The sequence below is a fragment of the Oncorhynchus mykiss genome, chromosome 17 (genome assembly GCF_013265735.2).
Source record: "Oncorhynchus mykiss isolate Arlee chromosome 17, USDA_OmykA_1.1, whole genome shotgun sequence".
Taxonomy (NCBI): domain Eukaryota; kingdom Metazoa; phylum Chordata; class Actinopteri; order Salmoniformes; family Salmonidae; genus Oncorhynchus; species Oncorhynchus mykiss.
The window spans coordinates 80,711,168-80,730,773 of NC_048581.1; the positions used below are offsets into that span (position 1 = coordinate 80,711,168).

Genomic DNA, 19,606 nt, shown 5'->3' on the forward strand with positions numbered 1-19,606 from the left:
GAAACACAGTGAATTATAAGTGAATTTTACAAGCTGTTTAAAGGCACAGTCAACTTAGTGTATGTAAACCTCTGACCCACTGGAATTGTGATATTGTGATAAGTGAAATAATCTGTCTGTAAACAATTGTTGGAAAAATTACTTGTGTCATGCACAAAGTAGATGTCCGAACCGACTTGACAAAACTATAGTTTGTTAAAAATACATTTGTGGAGTGGTTGAAAAACAAGTTTTAATGACTCTAACCTAAGTGCACATTAACTTCCGTCTTCAACTGTATATATACAGTGGGGCAAAAAAGTATTTAGTCAGCCACCAATTGTGCAAGTTCTCCCACTTAAAAAGACGAGAGAGGCCTGTAATTTTCATCATAGGTGCACTTCAACTATGACAGACAAAATGAGAAAAAAAATCCAGAAAATCACATTGTAGGATTTTTAATGAATTGATTTGCAAATTATGGTGGAAAATAAGTTTTTGGTCACCTGAGTAGCCTCGTTTCACTGCCAAAAATCTAATTAAACCACCTAGTGTTCAGCAAAATAACACAATGTCAAATACAGGTAGCCTAGTCAAATAATTAACATCCAATCACATTAACCATTACTCTCTCGCGGGAATTCCACTAACGGTCCATATGTAGCCAAACGTAGCTGCTGCTCATGTTGATATCTGTACTGATGGCACAAAAGCCATGACAGGCAGACATAGCGGAGAGGTAACGCGCGTGCAAGCAGTTGCTCCCAACGCCACTTTGGTACACTGCAGCATCCACCGAAGGGCTCTTGCTGCCAAGGGAATGCCTGACAGTTTGAAAGATGTTTTGTACACTACAGTGAAAATGGTTAACTTTGTTAAAACTTCTTATGGCTGGGGGGCAGGGGCCCAGAGGTGCCCAGAGTAAACTGCCTGATCCTCAGTCGCAGTTGCTAATATATGCATATTATTAGTATATTTGGATAGAAAACACTCTGAAGTTTCTAAAACTGTTTGAATGATGTCTGTGCGCCCTGCACTTTCACTGGCTGTTGTCATATCGATCCCATTAACGGGATTTCAGCCCTAAGAAGTTAAAGCAAGGCCCCAAACTCGTGTGTATTTTCTGCACTATGCAATGATATGGGCAGCAACAACGTAACGCTTTTACAACATACAGAAGTGCGCTGGTTATCAAGGGGCAACGAGCTTAAAGTTCTCTTTACTGACCATCATTTTCACTTGTCTGGATGGTAACAACAACTGCCTGAGTTACACCAGGAACGCACAATCCCTCCATCAGTGCTCAGACTGTCCGCAATAGGCTGAGAGAAGCTGGACTGAGGGGTTGTAGGCCTTTTGTAAGGCAGATCCTCACCAGACATCACCGGCAACAACGTCATCTATGGGCACAACCCACCGTCGCTGGAACAGACAGGACTGGCAAAAAGTTATCTTCACTGACGAGATGCGGTTTAGTCTCACCAGGGGTGATGATCGGATTCACGTTTATCGTTGAAGGAATGAGAGTTACACCGAGGCCAGTACTCTGGAGCGGGATTGATTTGGAGGTGGAGGGTCTGTCATGGCCTGGGGCGGTGTGTCACAGCATCATCGGACTGAGCCTGTTGTCATTGCAGGCAATCTCAACGCTTTGCGTTAAAGGGAAGACATCCTCCTCCCTCATGTGGTACCCTTCCTGCAGGCTCATCCTGACATGACCCTCCAGCATGACAATGCCACCAGCCATACAGCTCGTTCTGTGCGTGATTTCCTGCAAGACAGGAATGTCAGTGTTCTGCCATGGTCAACGAAGAGCCCGGCTCTCAATCGCATTGAGCATGTCTGGGACCTGTTGGATCGGACGGTGAGGGCTAGGGCCATTCCCCCCAAAAATGTCAGGGAACTGGCAGGTGCTTGGTGGAAGAGTGGGGTAACATCTCACAGCAAGAACTGGCAAATCTGGTGCAGTCTATGAGGAGGAGATGCACTGCAGTACTAAATACAGCTGGTGGCCACAACATATACTGACTGTTACTTTTGAGTTTGACCCACACCTGGTTTAGGGACACATTATTCCATTTCTGTTAGTCACATGTCTGTGGAACTTGTTCAGTTTATGTCTCAGTTGTTGAATCTTGTTATGTTCATACAAATATTTACACGTTATGTTTGTTGAAAATAAACGCAGTTGACAGTGAGAGGACGTTTCTTTTTTTGCTGAGTTCGAAAATTCAGACCCCTCGACTGTTTCCACATTTTGTAACGTTAAAGCCTTGTTCTAAAATGTATTAAATAAATAAAAAATCTCATCAATCTACACACAATACCCCATAATGACAAAGTGTAAACAGGTTTCTAGAACACTTTGCACATTTATTAAATATATTATGGGTATGGTCTATCTCCCAGGCATTGGTTGTTTTGTATGGCTGTATTTATAACCTGGGCTTAGAGCTACATTCTGTACTCTACACTCATGAAAAACTGATTCATCGCCTGGCTAGCCCACAGGAATGGGAATAATTAAGCCATTAAGGTCTATGTGTGTGTGTGTGTGTGTGTGTGTGTGTGTGTGTGTGTGTGTGTGTGTGCGCGCGTGCGACAATGAGGCATAGACATACACACATTCTTTGTATACGTCATTGGTGAGTGTGTAATTGAGTGTCATGGTTTGATCCCAGTCATTACAGTAACCACAAAAAAAGTCCTGTGCACAGAGACTAATCCTTTCAGTACCCAAAGACAATTATTGGTAGGAAGGTGCAAAATATCACATTTACATATGTATTCAGACTCTTTACCCTGTACTTTGTTGAAGCACCTTTGGCAGTGATTACAGCCTCGAGTCTTACAAGCATGGAAAACATGTGTTTAGGGAGCTTGCACAGCTATTTTCAGGTCTCTCCAGAGATGTCTGATCAGGTTCAAGTCCGGGCTCTGGCTGGGACACTCAAGGACATTCAGAGACTTGTCCTGAAGCCACTCCTGTGTTGTCTTGGCTGTCTGCTTAGGGTCTTTGTCCTGTTGGAAGGTGAACCTTCGTCCCAGTCTGAGGTCCTTAGTGCTCTGGAGCAGGTTTTCATCAAGGTTTTCATCTGTACTTTGCTCCGTTCATCTTTCCTTCGATTCTACCTAGTCTCCCAGTCCCTGCCGCTGAAAAACATCCCCACAGCATGATGCTGCCACCACCATGCTTCACCGTAGGGATGGTGCCAGGTTTCCTCCAGACGTGATGCTTGGCATTCAGGCCAAATAGTTCAATCTTGGTTTCATCAGACCAGAGAACCTTGTTTCTCATGGTCTGAGAGTCCTTTAGGTTCCTTTTGACAAACTCCAAGTGGGCTGTCATGTGCCTTTTACTACGGTGTGGCATCCGTCTGGCTACTCTACCATTAAGGCATGATTGATGGAGTGCTGCAGAGATGGTTGTCCTTCTGGAAGGTTCCCCCATCTTTATTGTGCACCTTCCTGACCAAGGACCTACAACCCCAATTATTCCATTTGGATGGGCAGCCAGCTCTAGGAAGAGTCTTGGTGGTGTCAGACTTTTCCCGTTTATGAATGATGGAGGCCACTGTGTTCTTCGGGAATGTTCATCCTGTGGGCTAGCCAGGCAATGCTGCAATTTTTTTTGTACCCTTCCCCAGATCTGTGGCTCAACATAATCTTGTCTCGGAGCTCTAAGAACAATTCCTTTGACCTCATGGCTTGGTTTATGCTCTGACATGCACTGTCAACTGTGGGATCTTATACAGTGCCTTGCGAAAGTATTCGGCCCCCTTGAACTTTGCGACCTTTTGCCACATTTCAGGCTTCAAACATAAATATATAAAACTGTATTTTTTGTGAAGAATCAACAACAAGTGGGACACAATCATGAAGTGGAACGACATTTATTGGATATTTCAAACTTTTTTAACAAATCAAAAACTTTGCTGCGATTACAGCTGTAAGTCGCTTGGGGTATGTCTCTATCAGTTTTGCACATCGAGAGACTGAAATGTTTTCCCATTCCTCCTTGCAAAACAACTCGAGCTCAGTGAGGTTGGATGGAGAGCATTTGTGAACAGCAGTTTTCAGTTCTTTCCACAGATTCTCGATTGGATTCAGGTCTGGACTTTGACTTGGCCATTCTAACACCTGGATATGTTTATTTTTGAACCATTCCATTGTAGATTTTGCTTTATGTTTTGGATCATTGTCTTGTTGGAAGACAAATCTCCGTCCCAGTCTCAGGTCTTTTGCAGACTCCATCAGGTTTTCTTCCAGAATGGTCCTGTATTTGGCTCCATCCATCTTCCCATCAATTTTAACCATCTTCCCTGTCCCTGCTGAAGAAAAGCAGGCCCAAACCATGATGCTGCCACCACCATGTTTGACAGTGGGGATGGTGTGTTCAGCTGTGTTGCTTTTACGCCAAACATAACGTTTTGCATTGTTGCCAAAAAGTTCAATTTTGGTTTCATCTGACCAGAGCACCTTCTTCCACATGTTTGGTGTGTCTCCCAGGTGGCTTGTGGCAAACTTTAAACAACACTTTTTATGGATATCTTTAAGAAATGGCTTTCTTCTTGCCACTCTTCCATAAAGGCCAGATTTGTGCAATATACGACTGATTGTTGTCCTATGGACAGAGTCTCCCACCTCAGCTGTAGATCTCTGCAGTTCATCCAGAGTGATCATGGGCCTCTTGGCTGCATCTCTGATCAGTCTTCTCCTTGTATGATCTGAAAGTTTAGAGGGACGGCCAGGTCTTGGTAGATTTGCAGTGGTCTGATACTCCTTCCATTTCAATATTATCGCTTGCACAGTGCTCCTTGGGATGTTTAAAGCTTGGGAAATCTTTTTGTATCCAAATACGGCTTTAAACTTCTTCGCAACAGTATCTCGGACCTGCCTGGTGTGTTCCTTGTTCTTCATGATGCTCTCTGCGCTTTTAACGGACCTCTGAGACTATCACAGTGCAGGTGCATTTATACGGAGACTTGATTACACACAGGTGGATTGTATTTATCATCATTAGTCATTTAGGTCAACATTGGATCATTCAGAGATCCTCACTGAACTTCTGGAGAGAGTTTGCTGCACTGAAAGTAAAGGGGCTGAATAATTTTGCACGCCCAATTGTTCAGTTTTTGATTTGTTAAAAAAGTTTGAAATATCCAATAAATGTCGTTCCACTTCATGATTGTGTCCCACTTGTTGTTGATTCTTCACAAAAAAATACAGTTTTATATCTTTATGTTTGAAGCCTGAAATGTGGCAAAAGGTCGCAAAGTTCAAGGGGGCCGAATACTTTCGCAAGGCACTGTATACAGTTGAAGTGGAAGTTTACATACACTTTAGCCAAATACATTTAAACTCAGTTTTTCACAATTCCTGACATTTAATCCAAGTAAAAAATCCTTGTCTTAGGTCAGTTAGGATCACCACTTTAATTTAAGAATGTGAAATGTCAGAATAATAGTAGAGAGAATGATTTATTTCAGCTTTTATTTCTTTCATCACATTCCCAGTGGGTCAGAAGTTCACATACACTCAATTAGTATTTGGTAGCATTACCTTTAAATTGTTTAACTTGGGTCAAACGTTTCGGGTAGCTTTCCACAAGCCTCCCACAATAAGTTGGGTGAATTTTGGCCCATTCCTCCAGACATAGCTGGTGTAACTGAGTTAGGTTTTTAGGCTTCCTTGCTGGCAGACGCTTTTTCAGTTCTGGCCACAAATGTTCTATGGGATTGAGGTCAGTGTTTTGTGATGGCCACTCCAATACCTTGACTTTGTTGTCCTTAAGCCATTTTGCCACAACTTTGGAAGTATGCTTGGGGTCATTGTCCATTTGGAAGACCCATTTGCGACCAATCAGCCTTCCTGGCTGATGTCGTGAGATGTTGCTTCAAAACATCCAAATAATTTTCCTACCTTATGAAGCCATCTATTTTGTGAAGTGCACCAAAGTACGTTCATCTCTAGGAGACAAAACGCGTCTCCTTCCTGAGCAGTATGGCGGCTGCGTGGTCCCATGGTGTTTATACTTGCGTACTATTGTTTGTACAGATGAACATGGTACCTTCAGGCGTTTGGAAATTACTCCCAAGGATGAACCAGACTTGTGGAGGTCTAGAATTTGTTTTCTGAAGTCTTGGCTGATTTCTTTTGATTTTCCCATGATGTCAAGCAAAGAGGCACTGAGTTTAAAGGTAGGCCTTGATGCATTTCAACACGTACACCTTCGATTGACTAAAATTATGTCAATTAGCCTATCGGAAGCATCTAAAGCCATGACATAATTTTCTGGAATTTCCCAAGATGTTTAAAGGCACAGTCAACTTAGTGTATGTAAACTTCTGACCCACTGGAATTGTGATACAGTGAATTATAAGTGAAATAATCAGTCAGTATACAATTTTTGGAAAAATGACTTGTGTCATGCACAAAGTAGATGTCCTAACCGACTTGTCAAAACTATAGTTTGTTAACAAGACATTTGTGGAGTGGATCATTGGGGATCATACAATATTCCCTTTCTTTTGTTGTTCACATCGCATGTGAAGGGTCAACTCATTTAATTAAAGTTCAATTCATAACTAAACATTTTTTTTTACATATCTATTGGAAGGATTTACTAATTTGCAACGTATGATAAGGTAAAAGGTTTATGTTTCTGTCTCCATATATGGTAAATATATTAATTTGCATATATTTCTGTTAATTCCCATATATTCCCGTTAATTCCCAAGGAACGTTTCCACCTCTGAATATTCACCAAAATCTTCAACCCAAGTTGTGTCCCTGTACTGACAGCCCTGTGCCACCATGTCGTGTCCCTGTGCCACAGTTTCGTGTTGTGTCCCCGTGCTCCACCTGACCTGGCCCAGTCACAGTACATCAAGCCCTACCCTGACAAACAGCCCAGAGGGACCAGAAGCACTCTACCAGCCCCCCCCCCCCCCCCCCCCCACACACACACCTTCCTGAGAGGGAGGTAGAGGCAGAGTTGGAGAATTAGGGAGAGCAATTTCCACACAGTTATAAAAAGCTAATTCCACCTCTATCAGTGCCAACATGACAAGCCATTCCGTTTGTGTGTGCTGACAGACGCAGAGGGAGGGCAGGATCTAATGCAAGCTGAATTGTGGGTTCAGACTCAGCTGGTTTAGAGCTGGTGACCTCTTTCACCATCCTCAAATACTAATTAAAGACCATGGATTGAGGCACAGACTGAATGACTGACTAAATCACCAGAAAACAAATATGTTACTGACTTTGGGACAGGTGATGGGAAATAACTGATTGAAGTAAGCACATCCCTGAGGCCAAGTCCATTAAGGACTGCATTGGTGTCTAACTCCATCTGTTGATTTGATGAGTGGCCTCAAAATAGAGTACCGAGAAGCAGGAGAGATAAGTGCAATAAATCCAGACAACCTACTGTTCCTCTTTAATTTGAATAAGCTCTCAATCCTAAAGATGCACTCAAACCTCTTGGCTTTCACTACCGTACCGTACCGAGGCTTCTCTCAGGCTGGAGAGTCTTGGCCCTAATCCTGCTGAGTGGTTTGGTGGTAATGTAGCGTACTGAATGAGTCTGTATGGGTATTTGGGCAGGGAGTGTAGGGGTGACCATGGAGAATGATGTATTGATGTGAAGGGACAGACCTTGGTGACAGGGTAGGCCAAACACAACGATGCTAGAAAACTCTACTGTTCTCAGATAAAAACACACAGAGAGCAGCAATGAAATGGCAGCTATCGGAGTCTGTTTGAATAACGATAAAAACAGTCCTAAAATTGTGGATTTTTTTTCTTCACGACAGGAATTTCTAGAGAGCCACAGGGCCAAATCTCTGGTTTTATAGTGGAAAATAATAGTACGATCTGGTGAATAACTTACTACTTCCTTTCCCTTTATAAATTATAAGGCATGTTGTTCTATTACCTAAATGTGGTAACTTGAAGTTTTACTGAGTTGTCTCAGGAACACCCCTGTGGGTCCATATTTAGTGCAAAATGATTTATGTAAAAATCACTAACACTAACACAGTACTACTCATGATACTACTCAATATCTCATAGTTGTGCAAGTCAAAGCTGATAGCTGATGCATTCTGACACAAAGGCATTTAGTTGGATTTAGCAGTGACATTACACAAAATTCTATCTCACTTTGGCTTCATCAGGTTAGAGAGGTGGTATGGAGAATGAGAGATATGGAGAGAGGCGGTGAGGACAATGAGAGATACGGAGAGAGGCGTTGAGGAGAATGAGAGATACGGAGAGAGGCGGTGAGGAGAATGAGAGATACGGAGAGAGGCGGTATGGCGAATGAGAGATACGGAGAGATGCAGTGAGGAGAATGAGAGATACAGAGAGAGGCGGTAAGGAGAATGAGAGATACAGTGAGGAGAATGAGACATACGGAGAGAGGCGGTGTGGAGAATGAGAGATACAGAGAGAGGCGGTGTGGAGAATGAGAGATACAGAGAGAGGCGGTATGGAGAATGAGAGATACAGAGAGAGGCGGTATGGAGAATGAGAGATACGGAGAAAGGTTGTTGCTATGACCTGACAGAAAAACACACTAACACATGACACCAGGAAACATACTAGTAAATGTATAAAATGTTACACACACAAACACACTGGCTACACACATTAGCTTCACAATTCCACTAGAAGCTCCTCTCATTTAAAAAGTGCATCATACTTGTGCTGATATATTCTAGTCCACACAGCTCATATCATACCCTGTCTAGGCTTTATCAGATGATCAACACTAGACTATGTTTTCATCTCTCCTTCCTCGCTCTATCTGTGCAGGAATAAAGACTACTTTTGAGACTAAGTAGTCTGTCTATCTTCCCCCTGTTGCTTCTGGTTGGCTTCGCTGTGACAAATGCAAAGTAGAAGATAAATAAGACAACACTGGAGGTGACCTGAGTACAAAATATAGTTTGTAGGGAAAAATGGGGACGACGACATCTGAGACGAGAATCTCTGTACACATTCCGCGAAGGTCACCTTCTTGCCTAGAATTCAGCCTGTTAATATTTCACTGGGTAAACTATAGAAACATGTTTGTCTTTACTCTGAGCATGAATTGGCTTGGGTAAATGAGCTGTGTTACTGGAACGCAGAGCAGAGGTGGGGGACAAATTGGCCTTGCGCTACGCATACAGTATAATGACTACATTAAGTTCTGCTTATCTCTGTGAATGGCAGGAAGTGAATGAGCATACAGTATAATGATTACATTATGTTCTACTTATCTCTGTGAACAGCAGGAAGTGCATGAGGACACAGTATAATTATTACATTAAGTTCTGCTTCTCTCTGTGAACAGCAGGAAGTGCATGAGGACACAGTATAACGGTGACATTATGTTCGGCTTCTCTCTGTGAACAGCAGGAAGTGCATGAGGACACAGTATAATGGTGACATTATGTTCAGCTTATCTCTGTGAACAGCAGGAAGTGCATGAGGACACAGTATAATGGTGACATTATGTTCGGCTTCTCTCTGTGAACAGCAGGAAGTGCATGAGGACACAGTATAATGGTGACATTATGTTCGGCTTCTCTCTGTGAACAGCAGGAAGTGCATGAGGACACAGTATAATGGTGACATTATGTTCTGCTTATCTCTGTGAACAGCAGGAAGTGCATGAGGACACAGTATAATGGTGACATTATGTTCGGCTTCTCTCTGTGAACAGCAGGAAGTGCATGAGGACACAGTATAATGGTGACATTATGTTCTGCTTATCTCTGTGAACAGCAGGAAGTGCATGAGGACACAGTATAATGGTGACATTATGTTCGGCTTCTCTCTGTGAACAGCAGGAAGTGCATGAGGACACAGTATAATGGTGACATTATGTTCAGCTTATCTCTGTGAACAGCAGGAAGTGCATGAGGACACAGTATAATGGTGACATTATGTTCGGCTTCTCTCTGTGAACAGCAGGAAGTGCATGAGGACACAGTATAATGGTGACATTATGTTCGGCTTCTCTCTGTGAACAGCAGGAAGTGCATGAGGACACAGTATAATGGTGACATTATGTTCTGCTTATCTCTGTGAATAGCAGGAAGTGCATGAGGACACAGTATAATGGTGACATTATGTTCGGCTTCTCTCTGTGAACAGCAGGAAGTGCATGAGGACACAGTATAATGGTGACATTATGTTCTGCTTATCTCTGTGAACAGCAGGAAGTGCATGAGGACACAGTATAATGGTGACATTATGTTCGGCTTCTCTCTGTGAACAGCAGGAAGTGAATGAGGACACAGTATAATGGTGACATTATGTTCTGCTTCTCTCTGTGAACAGCAGGAAGTGCATGAGGACACACATAACAGGATTCCGTTTGCTCAGCCCTATGATTGCTCTAAAACACGACCAACATAAATGCTTCACTCTACCTGGCAATAGTGCAGAGTGATTAGTGCTTTTTGAGGTTGGTTTGGTTTCGGTTCCATAATTTGTTTAAACATTAAATGCACTATGCATTATGTGGGTTCAATGCTGTAACAACACAGAATAAAACAATTAATGATGGTAGTGACTGCCCATTACTGCTTATCACTTATTAACCGTAATTTATTCACATTACTTTAATAAAATATTTTAGTTGTGTATATTACATTTATTTTATTTGATGACTTTGTTATTTCATTCACAGTCCTCATCTCATCTCTATAGAGCTGCTGGATATGCTGTCTGACAAAATCACTATTTTGGTAGCATAATTTATGACTGCTGAATACCAACTATCAATCACTTAGATCATGTATTTTCTGGTAGGGATACCTCGCTAAGCAACAGCTGCCCTCACATATGACCTCACAATCTCCCATTCTTGTCTATTCCTTAGCAGTCCTAAAAAGAAACACAGACCGGTAGTTAATTACCACATTTTATGTGCTAAACTATGTAGAATATTGACCTGTTGGAAACTACAACCCTCTAGAGAAACTGTGCGATGTGCACATTGAGCTCTAAGGAAAAATAAAATAATACGAAATTTAATTCAAATAACTGAACCAACGTTGGTCGATAAGTTGTTTAAAAAATGAAAAATAACCAACATTTCGGTTAATCGCTCAGGACTACCTAGCAATGAGCGAGCAAAAATAAATGAAAATTCAACCATACTTCTGTCATGGTACAGATAGACTATGGATTTGTGTGGCTCAGTTGGTAGAGCAGCGTCATGGTTGTGAATTTGATTCCCACGGGGGACCAGTACAAAAATGTATCACTACTATAAGTCACTCTGGATAATACGTAGATGTACTATAGATGCATGATGAGAAACACAACAGGACACAGAGAGGAATACCTGACCCATGGAAAACAAGCATTGCCTGTGGTCCCTCAAGATAAAACATCTAGCAGCTAGAGTGCAGGGTGGATAACTAACACCACCCTGAGAGTAACAGGTTCTCTCTGATGGCCAGGTTTACTCTCATAATATCTCCGAATGGCATTCTATAGCAGTCCTGTGATGAATCCCTGAGGGACGCCACAGAATAACAATCCAGTTATTTATTCAGGGTGTCAGCTCACCTCTGCTCACCTCAGCTCACCTCTGCTCACCTCAGCTCAGCTTATTAATAGGCGAAACAAAGCTCAATCACCAGGAGGAAAGAGGTTATCCTTGATACAGTATGATGTACACAGGATTAATCAATTACAGCTGAGTAGGTTCTCATCACAGTGTTATGAGCCAATAAAAACAGGGTGCTTAAATTGAACACAGGTGAAAGGACGAATTTACTGAAGGCTGTGCCATATTAAACAAACAGAACACACTACCGACTGCTATTCAGCTCACTAAGGGAATCACACTGTAACTCAGAGCAGACAATGTAACAACTATTAAGGGGAAGAAACAAAAGCTGCCATACACAGGTTTACTAAGTTCACGTAGTAGTGTCCTGTCTTTCATGGTTACAACTGTGACATCTGCATTCACAGAAGTATTCAGTCCTAAAGGGATAAAGAACTTATACATGTATTGTGTATGCCAATACATTTGATTTGGCTTGGCTCATATCTGACAGAGGCTGCTCGAGATACAATTGTTTTGGGGTTTTGGCTTACTTCTCTAATTGTCTTCTCTAATTGTCTAGAACTTGGGAAGATTTTAGTGTCTATTGCCAGAGAAAAATAAGCAACTGCTGATTGAAATGTCTTTCCTCTCTAGGCTTCAACAGTTCAGTGTATCATCACTACACATTGATGAGGAAAGGGAGCAACACCGTTCAGATAACTTCAACAGTTCAGTGTATCATCACTACACATTGATGAGGAAAGGGAGCAACACCGTTCAGATAACTTCAACAGTTCAGTGTATCATCACTACACATTGATGAGGAAAGGGAGCAACACCGTTCAGAAAACTTCAACAGTTCAGTGTATCATCACTACACATTGATGAGGAAAGGGAGCAACACCGTTCAGAAAACTTCAACAGTTCAGTGTATCATCACTACACATTGATGAGGAAAGGGAGCAACACCGTTCAGAAAACTTCAACAGTTCAGTGTATCATCACTACACATTGATGAGGAAAGGGAGCAACACCGTTCAGAAAACTTAGATGACTGTTTGGTTTGATACTGTGTGTTTGAAGTTGTAACTATGGTAATCTCCATAGTAACGCTCCAGGATGGAGGGATGGAGCAGCTACGTGACTGGATAACAGAGTGGAGATAGGACGCTAATTCACTGTGTCCCTCCGGCTGAGATCACTTCATCATTTATTAGCCCCTTACATAGAGACAGGAGGGGACAGTGTGTGTGTGTGTGTGTTAGAGAGCGAGAGGTGTGTGAGGCAGATGGTGCACTTAATGAAATAAGATTCAAAGGGTATGAATTGTAAAATGCACTCAGCCACAGGCCATGGCTATTGCATCGACAACAATGATTGTATATTTAAAGTGGGGCTTTACTGTTGTTGTACTGTTGACAGTATACATTATATCTAGTCTACCATGCTTTTGTTTTGCCCTCGCTCTATGCTCATAGAGGAGTTCACTTGAAGTGAACATTTGCACAAGTCTACCTAAATGAACCAAGCTAGCTAAGTAGCTAACTTACCTTGTACGTAGGTCAATGAGAACAAAATGGCATCTCAGATTAATTTTTGTTCTGTTCTAAATGTTTTTTTATTTCTTCTCATTGGTTAATTAACACCACAGTTCAATCAATCAAATGTATTTATAAAGCCCTTTTTACATCACTCCTGTGTTCCAATGGCACAGCCGATGTCACAAAGTGCTGTACAAAAACCCAGCCTAAAACCCCAAACAGCAAGCAATCCAGGTGTAGAGCAGTTGTTATGCCCATGTATAGTAGACCGGTAGACTCAACAAAACACCACTTCTTAGATTTTCCCAACACTTTCAGTATACAGTTAATCAGTGCAATGATACTGTGTGTCCGAAAACGTGTATCCGAAACATATATCCGAAATGTGTGTGGTGCCTCTTAATGGAAAAGGACTCCAACGAGGCCGGATCCTTATCCCAGTGTGCCCTGGTTCTGACCAAGGGGACAGACTATTTCCTGTTCAGTGTGAGTTAGGCTATTACAATACCCTCTGAGCCACACCCACGCTGAGCCACACCCACGCTGAGCCACATCCACTCTGAACCACACCCACGCTGGCCACACCCACGCTGGACCACACCCACTCTGAACCACACCCACGCTGAGCCACATCCACTCTGAACCACACCCACGCTGAGCCACATCCACGCTGAACCACACCCACACTGAGCCACATCCACTCTGAACCGCACCCATGCCGAGCCACATCCACGCTGAGCCACATCCACTCTGAGCCACACCCACGCTGAGCCACATCCACTCCCTGGCAATTAGCAGAGAGAGAGCAGCACCTCTTCTTATTCACAGGGCCCCAGGTTGGGTTTACAATCAGCAATCTGAGTGGGTTGGCTACAGCCACTTCCTCTGGTTCACACACACACGCGCACACACACACACACACACACACACACACACACACACACACACACACACACACACACACACACACACACACACACACACACACACACACACACACACACACACACACACACACACACACACACACACAAACGTGCATCTTCACCGAGCCCAGTGAGCTATTTTAGGGATTGAGATGACTGGCGTTGAAGGGAAGTTCATGGAAGTTCAGAACTTGTCTTTCATTTATAGCAATTATAACAAATATCCTACTTAGGAATCAATTTGGGACCAATTAAGTCTATAATCAGACACAATGCTTAACTACCCAGCTTAAACACGTCTGCCCCTATGACATTAGACATAGTGGTAATTAGACTGCAACAAATACAATGACGGCAGTCTGGGTTCTTTCTCCTCTTTAAATCCCCAGTGCTACTGGCCTTGGGGAGAATCTCTCCATCCTCCAGAGGCACCATATCAAACATGCCTGTCTTATCCGATGAAAGCCTAGAGAGAGAGAGGGAGAATACAATCAAACAGTGGAATTTCCCCAAAGAGAGCGGAGGGAGATTTTTTTCATCTAGACAGTCAGAATCTGTGAAGCTAGCATCCTATAGCAGTTATATGAGCCACTCAGCCACCCAAATGAGATACTGAAGAGAGAGCCTTTAGAGAGAAGCTGGTGTGTGTGTCAATGCATCCTCATCTGGAACCACTATGACACATGAATGACGATCAGTTAACAATAAATACGGAGCTATACCCATACCTGGAATAAGGTCCAAAGCCATGCGTGCCAGTGTTATTGGGAAGCCCAGCGCAGTCACGCTAGCAAATAAAGGCTGTTAGGATATCAATAGCCGTAAAAGCCTATATGCCAGGGCCAATCCCCACCCCCACCCCGTCTAGTCAATAGTTAATGGACAGTGACTTTACCCTCAATCTAGACTCTCTTGCCAGTTAAAGAGCTCTTGCCAGGTTACAATTGCCTGTTGGGTAGAGACTAGGCTCAAGCATACAGAGATATAATGTAAAAAAGGGAATGAGAGGAAAGTCACAGAAATAACACTCAAATTAAGTCTTTTTTTTCTCCCTCTCCGAATGCAGGTATGTTGTGCACTGGAGCCCTCTCTGCAGTGATTCAGTTCATTCCGCCCACCAGTAATAGAACTCGGCGGAAACAAAAACAACTTTTCTTATCAAGGCAGAGAGCTCTATATATAGAGCTGAAAACAAAAAGTGTTACTTCAGGTTATCCAAAATGCCTCCCTAAACCCCAAATCAAAGACACAACCTGACTTTTGCCAATACACTGTACTCCTTTCATAGATGTTATAAAGACCGTGTTTCCGTGCGGACTCATGTCCAACACAAAATCAGCTGGTCGAATGTTGATAGTAGCGAGAAGCAAGGGGTTTAATAGAGAGTCAGCAGCATGTCTTGGTTTAGGTTGTGTTTCAGGAGCTGGCTCAGAGAGAGATAGAGAGAAATACAGGAAGAGAGGTGCGTTGGACCTCCAGGGCCCCTGTGTTGAACCAGAGACAGACAGATACAGGAAGAGAGGTGCGTTGGATCTCCAGGGGCCCTGTGTTGAACCAGAGACAGAGAGATACAAGAAGAGAGGTGTGTTGGACCTCCAGAGCCCCTGTGTTGAACCAGAGAGAGAGAGATACAGGAAGAGAGGTGTGTTGGGCCTCCAGGGCCCCTGTGTTGAACCAGAGAGAGAGAGAGATACAGGAAGAGAGGTGTGTTGGACCTCCAGGGCCCCTGTGTTGAACCAGAGAGAGAGAGAGATACAGGAAGAGAGGTGCGTTTGACCTCCAGGGCCCCTGTGTTGAACCAGAGAGAGAGAGAGAGAGAGACAGGAAGAGAGGTGCGTTGGACCTCCAGGGCCCCTGTGTTGAACCAGAGAGAGAGAGAGATACAGGAAGAGAGGTGTTGGACCTCCAGGGCCCCTGTGTTGAACCAGAGAGAGACAGATAAAGGAAGAGAGGTACGTTGGATCTCCAGGGGCCCTGTGTTGAACCAGAGACAGAGAGATACAAGAAGAGAGGTGTGTTGGACCTCCAGAGCCCCTGTGTTGAACCAGAGAGAGAGAGATACAGGAAGAGAGGTGTGTTGGACCTCCAGGGCCCCTGTGTTGAACCAGAGAGAGAGAGAGATACAGGAAGAGAGGTGTGTTGGACCTCCAGGGCCCCTGTGTTGAACCAGAGAGAGAGAGAGATACAGGAAGAGAGGTGCGTTTGACCTCCAGGGCCCCTGTGTTGAACCAGAGAGAGAGAGACAGGAAGAGAGGTGCGTTGGACCTCCAGGGCCCCTGTGTTGAACCAGAGAGAGAGAGAGATACAGGAAGAGAGGTGTTGGACCTCCAGGGCCCCTGTGTTGAACCAGAGAGAGACAGATACAGGAAGAGAGGTGCGTTGGATCTCCAGGGGCCCTGTGTTGAACCAGAGACAGAGAGATACAAGAAGAGAGGTGTGTTGGACCTCCAGAGCCCCTGTGTTGAACCAGAGAGAGAGAGATACAGGAAGAGAGGTGTGTTGGACCTCCAGGGCCCCTGTGTTGAACCAGAGACAGAGAGATACCGGAAGAGAGGTGCGTTGGACCTCCAGGGGCCCTGTGTTGAACCAGAGACAGAGAGATACAGGAAGAGAGGTGTGTTGGACCTCCAGGGCCCCTGTGTTGAACCAGAGAGAGAGAGATACAGGAAGAGAGGTGTGTTGGACCTCCAGGGCCCCTGTGTTGAACCAGAGAGAGAGATAGATACAGGAAGAGAGGTGTGTTGGACCTCCAGGGCCCCTGTGTTGAACCAGAGAGAGAGAGAGATACAGGAAGAGAGGTGCGTTTGACCTCCAGGGCCCCTGTGTTGAACCAGAGAGAGAGAGAGAGAGAGACAGGAAGAGAGGTGCGTTGGACCTCCAGGGCCCCTGTGTTGAACCAGAGACAGAGAGATACAGGAAGAGAGGTGTGTAGGACCTCCAGGGCCCCTGTGTTGAACCAGAGAGAGAGAGATACAGGAAGAGAGGTGCGTTGGACCTCCAGGGGCCCTGTGTTGAACCAGAGACAGAGAGATACAGGAAGAGAGGTGTGTTGGACCTCCAGGGCCCCTGTGTTGAACCAGAGAGAGAGAGATACAGGAAGAGAGGTGTGTTGGACCTCCAGGGCCCCTGTGTTGAACCAGAGAGAGAGATAGATACAGGAAGAGAGGTGTGTTGGACCTCCAGGGCCCCTGTGTTGAACCAGAGAGAGAGAGAGATACAGGAAGAGAGGTGCGTTTGACCTCCAGGGCCCCTGTGTTGAACCAGAGAGAGAGAGAGAGAGAGACAGGAAGAGAGGTGCGTTGGACCTCCAGGGCCCCTGTGTTGAACCAGAGACAGAGAGATACAGGAAGAGAGGTGTGTAGGACCTCCAGGGCCCCTGTGTTGAACCAGAGAGAGAGAGATACAGGAAGAGAGGTGCGTTGGACCTCCAGGGCCCCTGTGTTGAACCAGAGAGACAGCTTGCACTGCGCAGATGGCAAAGACAATTCCACACATCACAGGCCTGCAGGGACTGAGCCGATGCAGACCGCTCTTTTAAAGCAGAACAAAGTGTGTCCCAGAAGATTGTACATAATGGATGAGTTAGTGAAGACCTGTTGTGGCTGCAGGCACAACATAATCTGTGAGGCTGAAATCTCGTTAGCGGCTGCTACATTCTGCCTGAGTCTGAAGAGGGACTGGTGCGTTGTCAAACTGCAATTGCTTCTGCATTGACTTATCTCTGCTTAGATGGAGTCATAGAGCTGAGAAACAAGTTCTATATTGCAAGAAAAATGGTGTGTTAGGCACGACTATTGAGTTTTTTTTCACCAAGCATCTTCATTTCTGAAATTCTATCCGCACACTCTGTCTTTTACTGTTGAATTTATCTTGATAACAGTTTACTTCACTCCTGCTCTCAATTTCACCTTTTCTTTCTCAGAGCAGACAGGATAATCAATCACATCACTCCTCTCATCTCCACAACATCTGTGAAGAAAACTTTATTTTGTCCTCTCATTGTATAACCGGAGCCCTGTCTTTCCGCCAGTTAAAAAACAATCTTGAGCGTCACAACCCTCGCAGCTGCAGCCTCATCATGCCACAGTCACACATCAAAACATATGGCACTATCACAGCCTGCTGTCTATTGGCTAACAGGCAGAGATCATCATCATCAGAGAGTGACTCATCATGCTGGCTGTGACACGATTCCTCTTCCAACACCCCAGTCCCCCACCCCCACCAGCTCAGCATCACGACTGCTCACATCCAGCCTGGTTATTACAGCTATTCAAGGTTAACCACATCCAGCCTAGCTATTAACAGGGCGGCAGTTAGCCTAGCGGTTAGAGCGTAGGGCCAGCAACTGACAGGTCGCTGGCTTGAATACCCAAGCTGACAAGGTAACAAAACTATTGATGTGCCCGTGAGCAACCGTAATTTGTTCCAGGGGTGCTGTAACTATGTCTGACCCCGCAAAGCATCATTTAATTGGACCTACACGGTGTATGTGACAATAGAACATGTATTTTTTATTCAAGGTTAACCGCATTCAGCCAGGCTATTAAAGCTGTTAAACAGTCACCACTAGCCGGCCTCCACCCAGTACCCTACCCTGAACTATAGTCACTGTTACTAGCCGTCTACCACACGGTACTCTACCCTTCACCTATAGAGACTGCTGCCCTATGTACATATAGTCACTGAACACTGGTCACTTTAATAATGTTTACATACTGTACTGTTTTACCCTCTTCATATGTATATGTATTCTAGTCATCCTACTTAACTACTGCTGTACAAACCTTTTCTACAATTATACACACACACACACACACACACACACACACACACACACACACACACACACACACACACACACACACACACACACGCACACACACACACACACAACCAATCAAAAGTTTGGGGTCACTTAGAAATGTCCTTGCTTTTGAAAGAAAAGCACATTTTTTTGTCCATTATAAGAACATCAAATTGATCAGAAAACAGTGTAGACATTGTCAATGTTGTAAATGACTATTGTAGCTGGAAACAGCAGATTTTTTATGGAATATTTAAATAGGCCACCATCACTCCTGTGTTCCAATGGCACATTGTGTTAGCTAATCCACGTTTATCATTTAAAAAAAAGACTAATTGATCATTAGAAAACCCTTTTGCTGAGCACTTGTTGGCTGCTTTTCCTTCATTCTGTGGTCCAACTCATCCCAAACCATCTCAACTGGGTTGAGGTCGGGTGATTGTGGAGGCCAGGTCATCTGATGCAGCACTCCATCACTCTCCTTCTTGGTCAAATAGCCCTTACACAGCCTGGAGGTGTGTTGGTTCATTGTCCTGTTGAAAAACAAATGATAGTCCCACTAAGCACTAACCAGATGGGATGGTGTATCGCTGCAGAATGCTGTGGTAGCCATGCTGGTTAAGTGTGCCTTAAATTCTAAATAAATTACTGACAGTGTCACCAGCAAAGCACCCCCAGACCATCAAACCTCCTCCTCCATGCTTCATGGTGGGAACCACACATGCGGCGATCATCCGTTCACTTACTCTGCGTCTCACAAAGACACAGCAGTTGGAACCAAAAATCTCACATT

General features: G+C 44.2%; 1 protein-coding gene across 1 annotated transcript in view; it reads right to left on the bottom strand.

The window, feature by feature from the left end:
• gnai2b (guanine nucleotide binding protein (G protein), alpha inhibiting activity polypeptide 2b) overlaps window positions 1-19,606 on the bottom strand; it is a 98,074-nt gene that overhangs the window by 27,985 nt on the left and 50,483 nt on the right. The window lies entirely within an intron of this gene.